Genomic DNA, 15,050 nt, shown 5'->3' with positions numbered 1-15,050 from the left:
GTTGAAGCTGTTTTCTGAGAATTATAGTGTGTAACATGGCACCAACTGTGAGTATTTGGGTGGAGGTGGCTAGGTTGTACAGCAATCCATCTCCTGATGTGTCTAGAAACTGAAACCTTGATTTGAACAATCCAAACACATGTTCTATGATAATCCTAGTCTGAGCTAGGGCCTCTTTGTATCTTTGCTCAGTGGGGTTGTGAGGGTTTCGTATTTGTGTCATGAGCCAGGTCTCCAGTCCAGAACCTGCATATCCCACTAGATGCCTTTTGGAAAGTCACCCACAACAAACCTTGTGTACAGCTTGCAGGTGTGCCATTTTTGTGAGTCATGAAAACTGCCTGGGTTACCTGCACAGACATTGTAGATAATCCCTTGGGCACTGCAAACAACCTGACAGATTATAGAGGGGTATCCTTTCCAGTTACTGTATCTCCTTCCTTTCTCACCGGGTGGTGCTTTTATTTCAATGTGTGCACAATCTATGATCCCCTAAACTTATGGAAATTGTGCTATTGCATTAAACTCATGCATGGTTTTTGTTGTCTACTCTGGGGTACATGGGAAACAGATGTGATCCCTTGCATGATGTAGCATTGCGTTTAGAAACTTATGCAATATTCTACAGGCTGATGCATGTGACACCCCTAATAGATCCCCTGTTGGTCTCTGGAAAGTACCAGTAGCTAGTTTATATAATGCTGCTCCTACCTTTGTTTCCAATGGTATGGGTTCTCCATGATTTCCCTGGGGTCTGAGGTGGGGACAGCAGAGGTTGCATAGTTCCTCAGGTGTTTCCCTGTCCATCCTGTATCTCTCTGCTACTTTGGTGTCATGCAGTTCATGATAAGTCAAACAGAGTCTAAACACTCTCCTCTTCCTTGCCTGAGGTCTGGCAGCAGCAACAGCAGCACCTTGAATTAAAGCCTGTTGCACATAAAGGCTAACCATAGCAACAGCAATCTAACATTTTTGTAAGTGTAATTGTACCTGTATTCCAAAGGGTTTTGCAGTTCAGGGCAAAAGTAAGCAGTAAGAGTGAACACAATTGCTTTATAGCTTCCTGAATAGCTTCGCCATGTTGGATAGGTTAATTAGCTTGTAATTTGGCTGTTTATGCATTCATTAGCATATTCTGACAGTTCCCTTTGTTTTGAGGCTCTACACTAAATGTACCGGACCCATATATGCTTTAGTTTAGTCCCTGTAGTGTGCTCATAGCACTGTGTTGCAGCCCTGTTCAGCTCACCTGCAAGCTTCCCAGCAGCTAAGAAGTACTAGCAGCAAAGTGCCTGTCACTCGTCTGGTCATGATAAAAAAGACAAATATTCATGGGTTCAGTTCAAGCATGTTTATTACGCACAAACGCATCAGAAATGAGGCTTTGTAACCTTAAATAAACTTAGAAACAGACTGACTACCACATTCATACATGTTAACACTCTGGCTGTTCTTTCAAAATGGCACTGCTGCCTGGATGTGCTCAGTATTTACATGCACGTGCTTACATCTGGAAATGCTTCTTAAAGGTACATACACATACTCTGATCTACATCATCCCTCTTTGAGAAATAGTCCATATATGAAATGACAGTATTCAATGACATGCAATTTACAGAAATGATCTTTTGACATGCAGTTATACAGAACTAATTATTTGACATGAATCATGCAAAAGACACATATAAAATAATCATGTTCAGTTTGCTGTGTATTTTACACTAGATCTGGAAATACGACCTGGTCGTGTAACACAGAAGTCAGAATTGGATCTAGCAATGGGGGCTTTCTTCAAGGAATGTTCAACTTTGGGGAAAGCTGGGGACATCATCAGTAATGGGAATGGATACTGACACATTTTCTTTGGTACAAACATTGTCAGGGTTGCTCTGAGATCTAGAGTCTGTATCACAGGGAAGATGCTAAGATATAATTTCTGATACAGAAAAAAAATGTCTGCGGTTTCTCCAGTACTCTATACTCTCAGATTCCACTAAGTAGGATTTCGGCTCGGTACACATACCTCTCACTTGACCAATTCAATCAAAGTTTTTCACCATTTGCATCCTCACTGTCTCTCCTTCTTTTAACGGATGAAGAAATCTGTTTGTTTTATCATAGCTGGACTTCTAGGAAGAACACTTCTTAAAAAGTTGAGCTTTGATTGCTCTGTCATTTTTAGGATTAAGCACCAACAAACTAGAACAAACAGGCAAGGTTGTTCTGGTTTGCCTAAATAGAAGGCTCTGGGGAGATGAGCCAAGTAGGTTGTCATGGGGTATATTTCTGAGATTAAGTAAATCATGGGGTATATTTCTGAGATTAAGTAAATTCAAGAAAATATTGGTATTGTCATGTTTTGACTGCTTCAGTAATTGCTATTGCACTCTGTACTACATGTTCAGCAAAGCCATTTGACTGTGGACAGTCAGGACTACTAGTAACATAGATAAAGTCCCACTCTTTAGCAAATCTCTGAAACAATTGGACTGGTAAACTGAGAACCGTAGTCAGAAATAACTTAATGTGGACTACCATGGACTGAAAAATTATGCTTCATCTTAGTAATAGCAGCACTGGATGTTAAGTTAGGGAGCAAATCGATTTCAAACCAGTTCGAATAAAAGTCTACCAACACTAAGTAATGCTGACTGTTCCACTCAAATATGTCAGTTGCTACTGTTATCCAAGGTAGTTCAGGAATTTGGCTTTTTTTGCACACTGAATAAGAAGAAAGCACTTTATCAATGTCTTTTGCTAGAGAAGGCCAAAATACTAGTTCTCTCGCCCTTCTATTGGTAAAATCGGAACCTGGGTGGCCACAATGTAAAATCTGAATGTATTCATGCTGTAAGGAAGTAGGAACAATAACTTATGGATCTTTGAAAATTATACCATCAGTATCTCATCTTTGAAAGTAAGAAAGTAAGGTTGCACTTCTGGTGGTACACAGGATTGCTTTGATGGCCATGGTTGAGCTTTTGCAAAATTGGATCAGTCTTTGTATGATCTCTTAGCTCATCAAGTCTCGTGGTAGAAAAAATATGCACTTTCATGACATAAAAGTCAAAATTCTCTGCATCAAGCTGTTCTATGGTATTTCTGGGCAATCTGGATAAGGTATCAGCCAGATAAAGAAGTTTACTCCTTGTATAGACCATTTTGAAGTTATACTTTTGGAATTTGAGCATCATTCTTTGTAGTCTTGCTGGAGTGGAATGTATAGGCTTCTTTAAAATAGTGGCTAGAGGTTGATGGTCAGTTCCTATCTGGATAGTTCGACCATAAATATAATCATAGAACTTTGAACATGCAAACACAATTGCCAAAAGTTCCTTCTCAATTTGAGCATAATGCATCTCAGGTTGGGTAAGAGTTATAGATGCACAGGCAACAGGTCTGCCTTCCTGAAGAATAACTGCACCAAGACCAAACTTTAAAGCGTCACAGGAAAGAACTACTGGTTTGTGGACATCATAATATCTTAATGTAGACAGGTCAGCAGTTTGCTGATTGAGGTTATCAAATGCCCTCTGGTGTTGTTCTAACCATGACCAGGCAACATTTTTGTGTGTCAGCTCTCTTAAAGGCGCTGATAACTCACTAAAGACTGGGATAAATTTGCCCACATAGTTAACCATACCAAGAAAACACTGTAGGGCTTGATCATGGTATGAAGATGGCATCTCAAGAATGGCTGCTTGTTTAGAAGAATCTAGTCTTAAGCCTGTACTGGTAAATAGATGACCTATATAAGTAACTTCTGGTAGTCTGAATTTGCATTTTAGAGGATTGAGCTTTAAATTAATTTTACTTGCTTTGTCCAGAATTTTCCTGAGGTTTCTGTCATGCTCTGCTTCACCATTACCTCCAACCAGTAAGTCATCAACTCTTATTGCATACTGGTAGCCTGAAAAAAATTGTTCCATTGCACGCTGAAAGACTTCACTGGCAGAATGTATTCCAAAAGGCATCCTGAGGAATCTGTATCTACCAAATGGGGTACTGAATGTAGTCAGTAGTGAAGATTTGTGATCAAGCATCACTTGCCAAAATTAACTCTTTGCATTTAAGACAGAAAAAGCAGTGGCATTTGGCATGAGGATGGCTAGCTCCTCGACTGTACACATAGGATGATGAGGTCTTTTTAATGCCCTGTTCATGTATCGTATGAGCAGCTACCATGGAAGACACCCACTCAGTTGGTTCTGTGACTGGACAAATCACACCTTGCTGCACCATTTTGTCTAACTGGACCTTGAATTTGTTTTGCATAGCCATTGGAAGTCTTCTTGCTGATCTGACCACTGGACTGACTTCTGGGTCTTCTTTCATGGATACACAACTGGAAGTTTGCCTAGCTTGTCGTCGAACAAATCAGCATGCTCTGAGAAAATAGCATCAGTAAAGCTGGAACTGGGACATGTGCTTACATGATGGACTTCTTTGGTAAAAGAAAGCAGTTTCATTCTTAAACTGTCTCTGAGACCTAATAATGACTGCACAGGTCTTTTGACTACATAAAAGCTGTAACTGTTCCCAGCCGAATAACATGAAAGCATTACTAAGCCTTTGGTTTGAATCTCTTCACCTCCATAAGCAACAAGCTTCACACAATTAGCCAAATTAAGTTGTTCACCAGCTCTCACTCCAGCAAATGCTTCTGCTGACATTACATTACACTTTTAACCGATGTCTACTTTGAGTTCTGTGGGTTTACCATTGATCAGGACAGAACAAAATACTTAATTCCTTGCCAACAAATCTACTGCATTAACCTTTTCATCAACCAGTGATACACCAACAACATAGAAATTAGGGTTGCAACTTTCTACATGATCAATTTGCTTTTCTGCGTGACCTTTCTTAATAAATGAATGAGGCTTGCTTGATTTACAAAATGTTTAAAATGGTTCCATTTTTTTACACTTGTGGCATTGTTGGCCAAATGCTAAGCACTTCTCTCTTTAGACTCATGATTGGCACCACAGTTATGACAGTTAACAATAAGACTTGACTTGGGTTTTGCTGACTCACTCTTATACTGTACTGAGTATGCCCTTTTTATTAAAAGCTAGTCTTGGAACTTGCTAGAAAGATACAGGGTCCATTGAAACCATGCTCTTATCACTTGCAAGCATATTTGTGTGCCTTTCTGTGAGCTCATGGATTTGACAAATCTCTATGTCTTTGCTCAATGTTAAATCACTGTCATGAAGCAAAATCTTTCTCACTGCAGCACTGTTAACACCGCACACAAGCCTGTCCTTTATTAACCCATCTTTCAAGTCACCAAATCTGCACGTTTTAGCTTTGTTTCTCAAGTCAGTGATATAAGCTGCAAAAGTTTCACCTGACTTTTGGTCTCTTGTATAAAGAAAGTGCCTCTCTAATGTAACATTTGTATGGGGGTTGTGCATTTCTCTAAATTTACATTTTAAGCACCCAGGTTCCTCCCTTGATTCAGTAAGTACCACAATATGACAGTTTGCCCCCTCTCCTGCATATACTTTTGGTGCATACACAAATGAATGCTCTCTTTCAATGGCTTCTGACCCAGATAAGTTAAGCAAAATGAATGCCCTCATATGTGCATCTTTGTCAGAAAAAGCTGCTTGTATGAAAATATTGTATTCCTGCTCATATACTCTCCAATTCTCTGCTATATTATGATCAAACACAAGTTGACCTGGTCTGTGAAATGCATCTGCCATCTCAACACACAGTAGTGAAGGTGCTTGAAATTATGCATGAACATGCACACATAAATGTAAATATATATATATATATATATATATATATATATATATATATATACCAGAACTCAATGCCAATACTTGTAATTATGCTCAATAGCACAACAAACTCTTTGAAATAACTGCACTTTGCTAAATATGTCTCTGTAGCACAAGAACACTTTGAAATCACTGTACTTTGTGAAACCACTCCTTATCTGTATAAGAAATACTTTGAAATTACTGTATTTTGCGAATAAACTGTACACGGCAGATGTGCAGACTAAGAAACACTTTGAGATGAATGCATTTTGCAAATAAACTGCACACAGCACAAGAACCTTTCAAAATGGCTGTACTTTATGAAATAACCCTGCACAGTCTAAGAAACACTCTGAAATGGCGGCACTCTGTGAATAAATGCACACAGCACAAGAACCTTATCGAAATGGCTATACTTTGACTGCACTTTGCAATATAACTGTACTTTGCACACAGCAAACTCTTTGAAATAATTGCACCATAATAAAGTACACATTCTTCAAACATTTTGCACACTCTGAGTTACTTCGAACAACTCTAGTTATGCTTTGACTGGTTTTGGTCAATGCTAAATAGTAATTTGTTCCCAAACAAGGTCTTTTACCAAAAGAAACATGCAATTGCCTTGCTTTCTAAGCTCAACTTGTCCTTTTTATTGTACTTGCCATGCCCCTTCAATCTCCTATCAGGCTCATAATACTTTTCTTGTGCATTGTTTACTTTAAACATGCTCGTTATGCAAACCAAAGGTAATTTTGAGCCCCATATGAATATCTCTGCTAGTTTTATCAAATATCATGGTTTTGAACATTTTGTTTAATTAATAATGTGGTTTGTGCCTTTTGTTTGCTTAATAATATGTCTTGTGCTATTTGTTTGATTAATAATGTGTTTTGTGCCTTATAAATGCTCCATTTCATTTTCTTTGCTAAATAAATAATTTGTGCAGTTTCCTTTACGTTTAGCTCATTTCTGGCCCATTTTTGTTTGTCTGAGCTTCTTTTCACTCAACCAGCTTTGTCTGTCTTCACCTTCAAGTTTACACCTCATGGCTTGAAGAAGTTGTACTTCTAATCCTGGTTCTGACACCATGCCACTCATCTGGTTAGGATAAAACAGATGACCATTCATGGGTTCAGATCAAGCACCTTTATTACAGACAAACACATCAGAAATGAGGCTTTGCAACTTAAACTTATATAAACGTATAAACAGACTGATTACCGCACTCATACATGTTAACACTCTGGCTGTTCTCTCAAAATGGCACTGCTGCCTGCACGTGCTTACATCTGGAAATGCTTCTTAAAATTACATACACATGCTCTGATCTACAGTGCCCTTCTACCTGAAGTTATTCTACAGAGGCAGAATTTTGCTATTTTTCATTAAAAGACAACATAGTGTAGTTTTGCAGGGGTCTATATCACACAGTCGAAGTCATAACTTTGAACACGTAATGTCCAAATCATTATGTTCAAAGTTACAAAACTTCGACTATGGACAAAAATAAAATGGAAAACAAAAAAAAAACTGTTTTAAGAAGGGGCAAGTCCCCCCCGCACCCCCACATGGGGGGCTGTGCCCCCCAAACGCCTGCTATTTAAATATACCAACTCTGAGATCGCACCCCATTGAACAAAATGGAAACCTCCGTTTATGGAGATTTCCATTGAAACGCTCAAACTTTTACAAATTCAAACGTATAGTCTTGACCATATGAGGTTAAAACTTGTAAAAGTTCGACTACGTGATAGGACCCCATTTTGCAGCCCTATTCAGCTCACCTGCAAGCCTCCCACCCACTAAGAAGTACTAGCAGCAAAGCGTCCTTCTACTTGAAATTATTCTACTGTGGCAAGAATTTGCTATTTTCATTAAAAAACAACACAGTGTAGTTTTGCAGCCCTATTCAGCTCACCTGCAAGCCTCCCACCCACTAAAAAGTACTAGCAGCAAAGCCCCCGTCTATCTGAAGTTATTCTATGGCAGCAAGAATTTGCTATTTTTCATTAAAAGACAACATAGTTTTTGCAGCCCTATTCAGTTCACCTGCAAGCCTCCCACCTGCTAAGAAGTAATGCAGAAAGTAGAAAAACTGGAACCAAGGCTAAAGTTAAAAGCAGCTTTAATAATGTTGTTTGTCTTTTTGTCTTTTCCCGGTAAGGGGTCGCCATAGCAGAACTCCGGTCCGCTAATGATTGGCAGTAGATTTTTATGGTACCGAGTTGCCAGCCCAATACCCAACCTTCAGCGAAGGCACGCCCATTCACGCATGTCTTTCGGAGGCCACGCGACCGCGGGGAGGACATGCAGACTCCACACAGAAGGCACTCCTGCACACTAGCTGAGAATCGAACGGAAGAACCTCTTGCTGTGAGGCAACAAAGCAACTGCTGTACCACCGCGGCTTACAAAAGCAGCTTTAGTTAAAATCACACTTTTGCAAAATCCAAAAGTTAAGTAGAAGAAATTAAAAATAACTCTTCAGCAGTATCCAAAAGATGTCCTGCTAGTAAAAACTTTCACCTTAAGGCTTCTTCAGGCTAGTGAGTGTCTGTGTTAGAACTGCAGTATTTAAGTAAAAGTATGTGATTAGTGCACCTGTAGTTGTAGATCATGAGGCATTGGTCTTAAAGTGAAAGATTCATTAAGACCATGTGCAGTGTATGCATTGAAGCACAAGATCCATTTCATTTCTTGTAGTTATGGATCTTGTGCTTCAATGCACTCAGTTAAGCATTTTAAACTTCCTCCATGTATTGGTTTATATATAGTACGTAAAATTAAAAATGTGAAATTATGTGACTTGTCTGTGTTTAAAATATGCCTCTATAAGGCGTTAGTATATACTTGCCTGTTAATACCAGAAATATGGTTACCAATCCTTTTCTTAAGCTTCCTGTTGGTCATGCCTATATAAAATGCTGGGCATTGTGTGCATCTAGCCATATATGCCACATTCTCGGAGTCGTAGTTCCCATAAACTTGTATGAAGAAATCTGTGTTAAATACAGGATGTTTAATAACCTTGTTGGTGTCTATGTGCTGACAGTAGGTACATTTATTACCTTTATAGGTACCTTTTCTTGAACAAGAAAAACTTGTGGTTAATCTTGGTTGTTCCTTGTAACAAAGTATATTTTTTAAGTTGGCTTCTCTTCTGTAGCCAAATTAGGAATGGTGGAGATGTGTTCTCATAGTTCTGGTATTTCATTAAGAATTGGCTAGTATTTGGTGATGGTTTGTTTTAGTACTAAAGTATTGCAGCTGTAAGTTAACATGCATCAAATATTGTGATTTCTCTGTGCCATATGTTGTGTAGATTCATTATCATGAAATAGAGATCTTGCTTCATCGTTGCGAGCTACTATGATTTCTTGCTGCATGTCGATGACCTGTGATTCTTGATAACCTATTCTGATGAAATCAGAGGCAGCAGTATTAAGTTGTTCTATCATAATAGTATCTAATGTATTCAATTTGGCAACTCTCAACATTTGGTTTTTCAAGATAGCTGTTCTCAGTCTCTTATCGTCTACTTAGAGGTGATCTCTGCTTGACTTACAAAGCCATGTCTGACCCAGCCCTACTTGAAATGCTACACCTAAAGAAATCCCAATCCCTCCGCACCACATGCCCCAGGGATCACAACCTCATTACCACAATTAACAGAACATGCTAAAGGGAAAGGTTCATCTCCCAAAGACTGCTCATACTCTGCAATAAGCTTCCCATTCATGTCAAGCAGAGCATCTCGCTGGCTCTCTTCAAGAGAAATCTTGACGAGTGGATGGGTAACAGAAAGTTCACTCCAGGGATCATTCCAGTTGCCCTACTGTATAGGGGCACTGTAAACTAACATTGTGTGGCACGGTGCCTAGGCAATTTTTTTGGACTGGGCTTGTAAAGGTTCCAGGACCATTAGACTAGTACACACCTATGAACCTATGAAACATATGTGGAAGATGCATGCTTGTGCAATGTAAATAACTGTTCCTTTTAACAGGATTTTTGTACAAAGTGGTCTCAGTTTTGCCTTCTTGGTTGATCATTAATTTGAGGTCTAAGAAATTAATTTTTTGACTAGAACTTTCTTTTTTGAAGCTGAGAAATTGAGTAGTTGCTGAAATATGACTATGAAAGTCCTCTAAAGATGTTGCATCTCAGTGCCAAATAATAAAAAGATCTTCCACAAACCATTTGAAAAAGACTACCGGCTCCTTAAATGGGTTATTATTCAGGATGTATTCAGTTTCCCATACCAGCATTACTATGTTGGCATAGGTCTTAGCTAAGTGAGTACCCATGGCTACACCTTTTTCTTGGATATAAATTTGTTTATGAAAAAGAAACACATTATAGACATATTGCTAAACTTTCCCCGATCTCTAAAATCCTTGAAAAATTTGCGGAAAGACAATGCTGACACTACCTGCTAACCAGCAAAATCCTCTTCCCAACACAACATGGGTTCCACCTAGGTCACAGCACATCCACTGCACTAATATCCTTCTTAGACATACTCAGCATATTCCGAGACTCAGGACACACTGTCTCAGACCTTTTCTTGGACCTGTCAAAAGCGATCAACACTATCTCCCACTCTATCATCCTCTCACAGCTCTCCAGTATAAGACTATCCCCTCAGTCACTTAATTGGCTCAAAAGCTATCTCTCCAATAGAGAACATGCTGTTAAATGACAGAATTCTATTTCCCCATACCCTCACAACCCTACAGATTTACCACACGGCTCAATTTTAAGTCCTCTTCTGTTTAACATTTTTGGCAACAATTTCTACCAAGCTATTAACATGGCTCCCTAGTCCGGTATGTGGACAACTCCACAATAGTCTGCTCTGCTCCTGACACAAATATTTTACAGCAAATTTCTTGGCTTCAGAAAAATCACCTTTCTTCAAATGCCAAATAAACTAAACATATGATCTTCACTCCCAAGAGAAACACATCTATCAATAAAGCTGACCTCAAGTTATTCTCTCTTTACTCTACCAATATTCATCTAGTAACCCATACCAAATTGTTAGGGGTAATAATCAATGAAAACCTTAAATAATTTCCTTTCTCTACCAGTTAAACAAGTATTAGCACTATAACAAAGTAAAACAAAGCCCCCAGCAGAGTAAACACCTCTTGGCTAGCAAATAAAAGTATGTAACAAAGTCTAGTTATATTAGCTGAGAGGTAACCATGGAACAATTCAAAAGCCAGTGTAGTCACTCCACCAAAAAACTGTAGTAATCAAATAATCCAAGCATAAAAACTCTATTGAAAATAAAAGATGATAGTTTAATAGAGCATGCTACCAGTAAACACTTTCACATAAGCTTTGTCATACCGTTGTTTCAAAAATACATTCAATTAAAACTTTTTATATAAAACAGTCACGTGTTAGTCCGACTTATTTGCAAAAATTTGAGATTTACTAATGAAATGCTATGTCCTAATTAAAACAAATTGCTGAAATTTTATGTCCCAAATAAAAATCACTATTCATTCAAACAATAAAATAAATAAAACAACTGGTACGCTTATAATGTAAACATATGACAAACCACACACAAAACTATATAATAAACACTGCATAATATATATATGCAATTGCATGTAACGACAACTTTACTGCACATCAAAAATAATTTTAAAAAGTTTTATATTTTAATAAAAATTTTATATATATTTATTTTATATAAGTTATACTTATTATAACAATACAAATCTAACCATCTAAAACATTTATATATACCCCACATCTATCAGAATAGATTACCAGGCATTGCTATACACAAAATTTCTTATACACATAAATAACTTCAAACAAATTAATATAAAATATTCAATAGTAAAATACACGAAATAAAAGCGAGTTAAATGAGTTGGACTAAGTTATAATTGTTTATATATAAGTTTTAATAACAGAAAGAATGCTTTCTAAAAGTGCTTATTGGTAGCATGCTCTTTGCTTATTATCATCTTATTTTCAACTTATATCATCTTCTTCATTCGACATACAGTTTTGTGGGATGACTACACTACTACAGTTTAGTGGGTGACTACCTTTGAGTTTTAATATGCACCATATTTACCTGTCACTTAACTTAATTTAGTTGTTTGTCAAATACAAGTATTCTAACTGTTACCTCACTCTTTTACAGTCCACCTTGACTATCCTATTGAAAACCTCCTTAGAAAAAAATACAAAAAGAAATTTAAATTAACTGCAACAGTTGCTACAAAAAGTTGTTACTGTACTCATCACCATTCCCTAAAAAAATAAAATGTTCGATTCACAATTCCTCCTATTCCTCTTTTACTCCTCATCATCATACACAACCACAAATTTATTCACCAAACACAAGACCCTGCCTGCCCTTAGCTCCTTACTTACCCATTACAACCCCACTAGGCCTCTATGATCTATACACCAACATCTACTTCAAGTTCATAAACCCAAATTACTTGCAGGCATGTTTTTATATTCCTGCAATATTGCTAGAATATGGAATAACCTACCTACTTTTATTCATGTACAACAAAGCACTTCTAACTTCAAAACTGCACAGTACAATCGTCTCCTCTCTAACTGGATGTGTAACTGCTCAAGTGCTTCCTCTACCGTAACTTAATTCTACCAACCAAACCAAAATCTGTTTTCATCTAGTTCTTACTTCAACTATTGTCTCCACGATAATTTCTAATGAACTTTCAGCTACCCCTGCTTCTCTTAACTCCCTAACCACTTTTTCCCTTCTTCACTCCCTTCTTCCACTTTCTTTCTCTTTTTTCTACTGTCCACCCTACTTAATTTCCCTCCCCATCTCTCTTCTTTCTCTCCCATATATATAATTATTCCTCTTACATTTTTCCCTCTTCATATATGTTTTATTGTTTATTCCATGTAATACCTGAATTTACTTACATTCCTTGGTGCACATAACTGTATAACATTGATCTATTTTTTTGCCTAGTATGCACCATGTTATTATTCTCTGTACATTGAATACGCTTAACCTTTATTTTAGTATAATGTTTTATCTATTTTCTATAATATTTTGATAATTTCATTTATATAATTTCCTTGATCTTTTTGAAATAGTTTGAAACTTTATTTGAAACTTTATGTAAGGTCTGTATGTTACCTTGGAGCTTTTCTCCCTGGGTCTCCACTGAAAATGGACTTCTTTTGGCCCAGTGGGCATTCCCATAAATCAAATGCCAATAAATAAATAAACAGTGCCATTTAATGAATACCAAATAACATGCTATTGTGTACACAGCACGCCACATCACATATATGATAGCAGCACTTACTGTAGCTGTTAATGAATCTGGCCCACTAACTGACAACATCATTCTTTAACATTCAAACACCAGTTCCTGGGTTTTCACATTGGATTATCATACAATAGCTACAGTAACTAGATAATGATCTGCAATAATCACATCTTTATGTTTTCATATTAAATCAGAGGAGTCTAGAAGAAAGAAGCTAAACTGTCTACCACTTGTTTAACTTATGATCAATAAAAAATAAGTGCTCATTCTTTGAGTGATTGGCTGAAATTACTGGGTGTAATTGTGAATCATACATATTTTTTGTATCTTAATAATCACTTATATAATGCTACCTTGGCAAAAGTAGTAACAGATATGTAGATCTGTTTCAATTAAACTTTCATTGAACATATACTAAATGGATGCATGAATATTCTGTAAGAATGATTGATCTTATGTTTGAATACAGCTAAATAAAACTTGGTGTAAGCCAAAAAAATTTTTTAGCAATGTCTGCTGTATTTATTATTACCAATAAAGCTCCCTTGCCTGCTTTAAGATGCTGCTATTACAGTTATTTTGTAATTGTTTTAAAGCAGAAACTGCTCACTTCTCAGGTTGAACTTTTGTTTCCAGTATGAGGTCATTAATGAGTGTTCTGACATCTTGTTGACATGACTTTTCAAAACTGCTTCTTTATTGACATTTGACCTACCACTGAAGAAAAACATTTTCAGATTTAGCTTCCTCTTAAAAATTTCCAAGTTTATAATAATGTTTATAATCTGCACCCATTTAGTGTGTACAATGCTCATAACATTTTGCACAAGATTTACTGTGCAACACTTAAGATGAATTGGATAAATTGTAAATCTCCACTTCCTCAGGTTTAAAATCAGTACACATAAGCAGTGCTGGTTGTTTCTATTTCATCATATCAAACTGTTGAATTTACTTGCTATGCAGAACTGCCATTGATGATACATCTGAGGTACCTCACAGTCTCTTGAATACCGAGACACTTGGTTGGTGGTTGATCATTCCTTAAATGTGGATCAGTTTGAGGTATGTCCTAAGATTTTTTTTTTTTTGGATTTTGATTTGTGAATTGCTAGAGAAGGGCTATCTCTTCTTCTTCCTCTTCATTGCCTGCTGTAAAAACTTGGTTGCTTTGTTCTGTATTTGCTAAGCAAGCAATGCTGCCTGAAAGAATGTGGTCAGTATGGAAGGTTGTGCCTAAGTTGAAAATATTTGTAACATAAATGTATGTATGGAGAAGGGTAAGCCTGAACCAAATGCAGGGAACTTTTAGATAGATGAACCTAAATATACTTGCAGGAAACTATAGATTATAAAGAGTCAGCCAGCCATGGGTAAATCCAGCATTACCCACACAATGGTGTTAGTTTTGCATTGTTGTTATTTAGGTTTTTTTTTTTTTTTATTTTGTATTCTTCCACTTTTTGGAGATAAAATAGTTCTAGAGTTTCAGTTTAAGTTTATTATTTATTTTATTTTATTTTTTGTTTTCATTTAAATACAATTTATTATTATTTTTTCTAGAGATATAAGAAGACAATTATATGAGTAAATACAGTTTTTAAAGCTTTTTGTATGTTTTGCTGTTGTAGTGAATGGAGAAAGGCAACAGTCATCCCTCTGCACAAAGGTGGGCCATCTACAGACCCTGGAAACTACAGACCCATAAGTCTCACTAATCTTATATGTAAGCCATGGAAAGAATCGCACCTTTTGGTATGTACCTAAACAGGCATATCCAACAACTGGAACATCCACCGAGGTTCCTCACTAAAGAATACAGGGCATAATTAATATGTCCTATGCTGACCACCTCAAGGCTCTTTCCCTGTATTCTGTCTCCTATAGGCTTTTGAGGGGAGATCTGTGCCTGGCATACATGGCATTGTCAGACCCCACTCTGATGGACCTCCTGCATATCCACAAAACAAACAGT

The sequence above is a fragment of the Protopterus annectens genome, chromosome 6.part1 (genome assembly GCF_019279795.1).
Source record: "Protopterus annectens isolate FY-2018-M chromosome 6.part1, PAN1.0, whole genome shotgun sequence".
Lineage (NCBI taxonomy): Eukaryota > Metazoa > Chordata > Ceratodontiformes > Protopteridae > Protopterus > Protopterus annectens.
Note: the sequence above shows the minus strand (reverse complement) of the source record.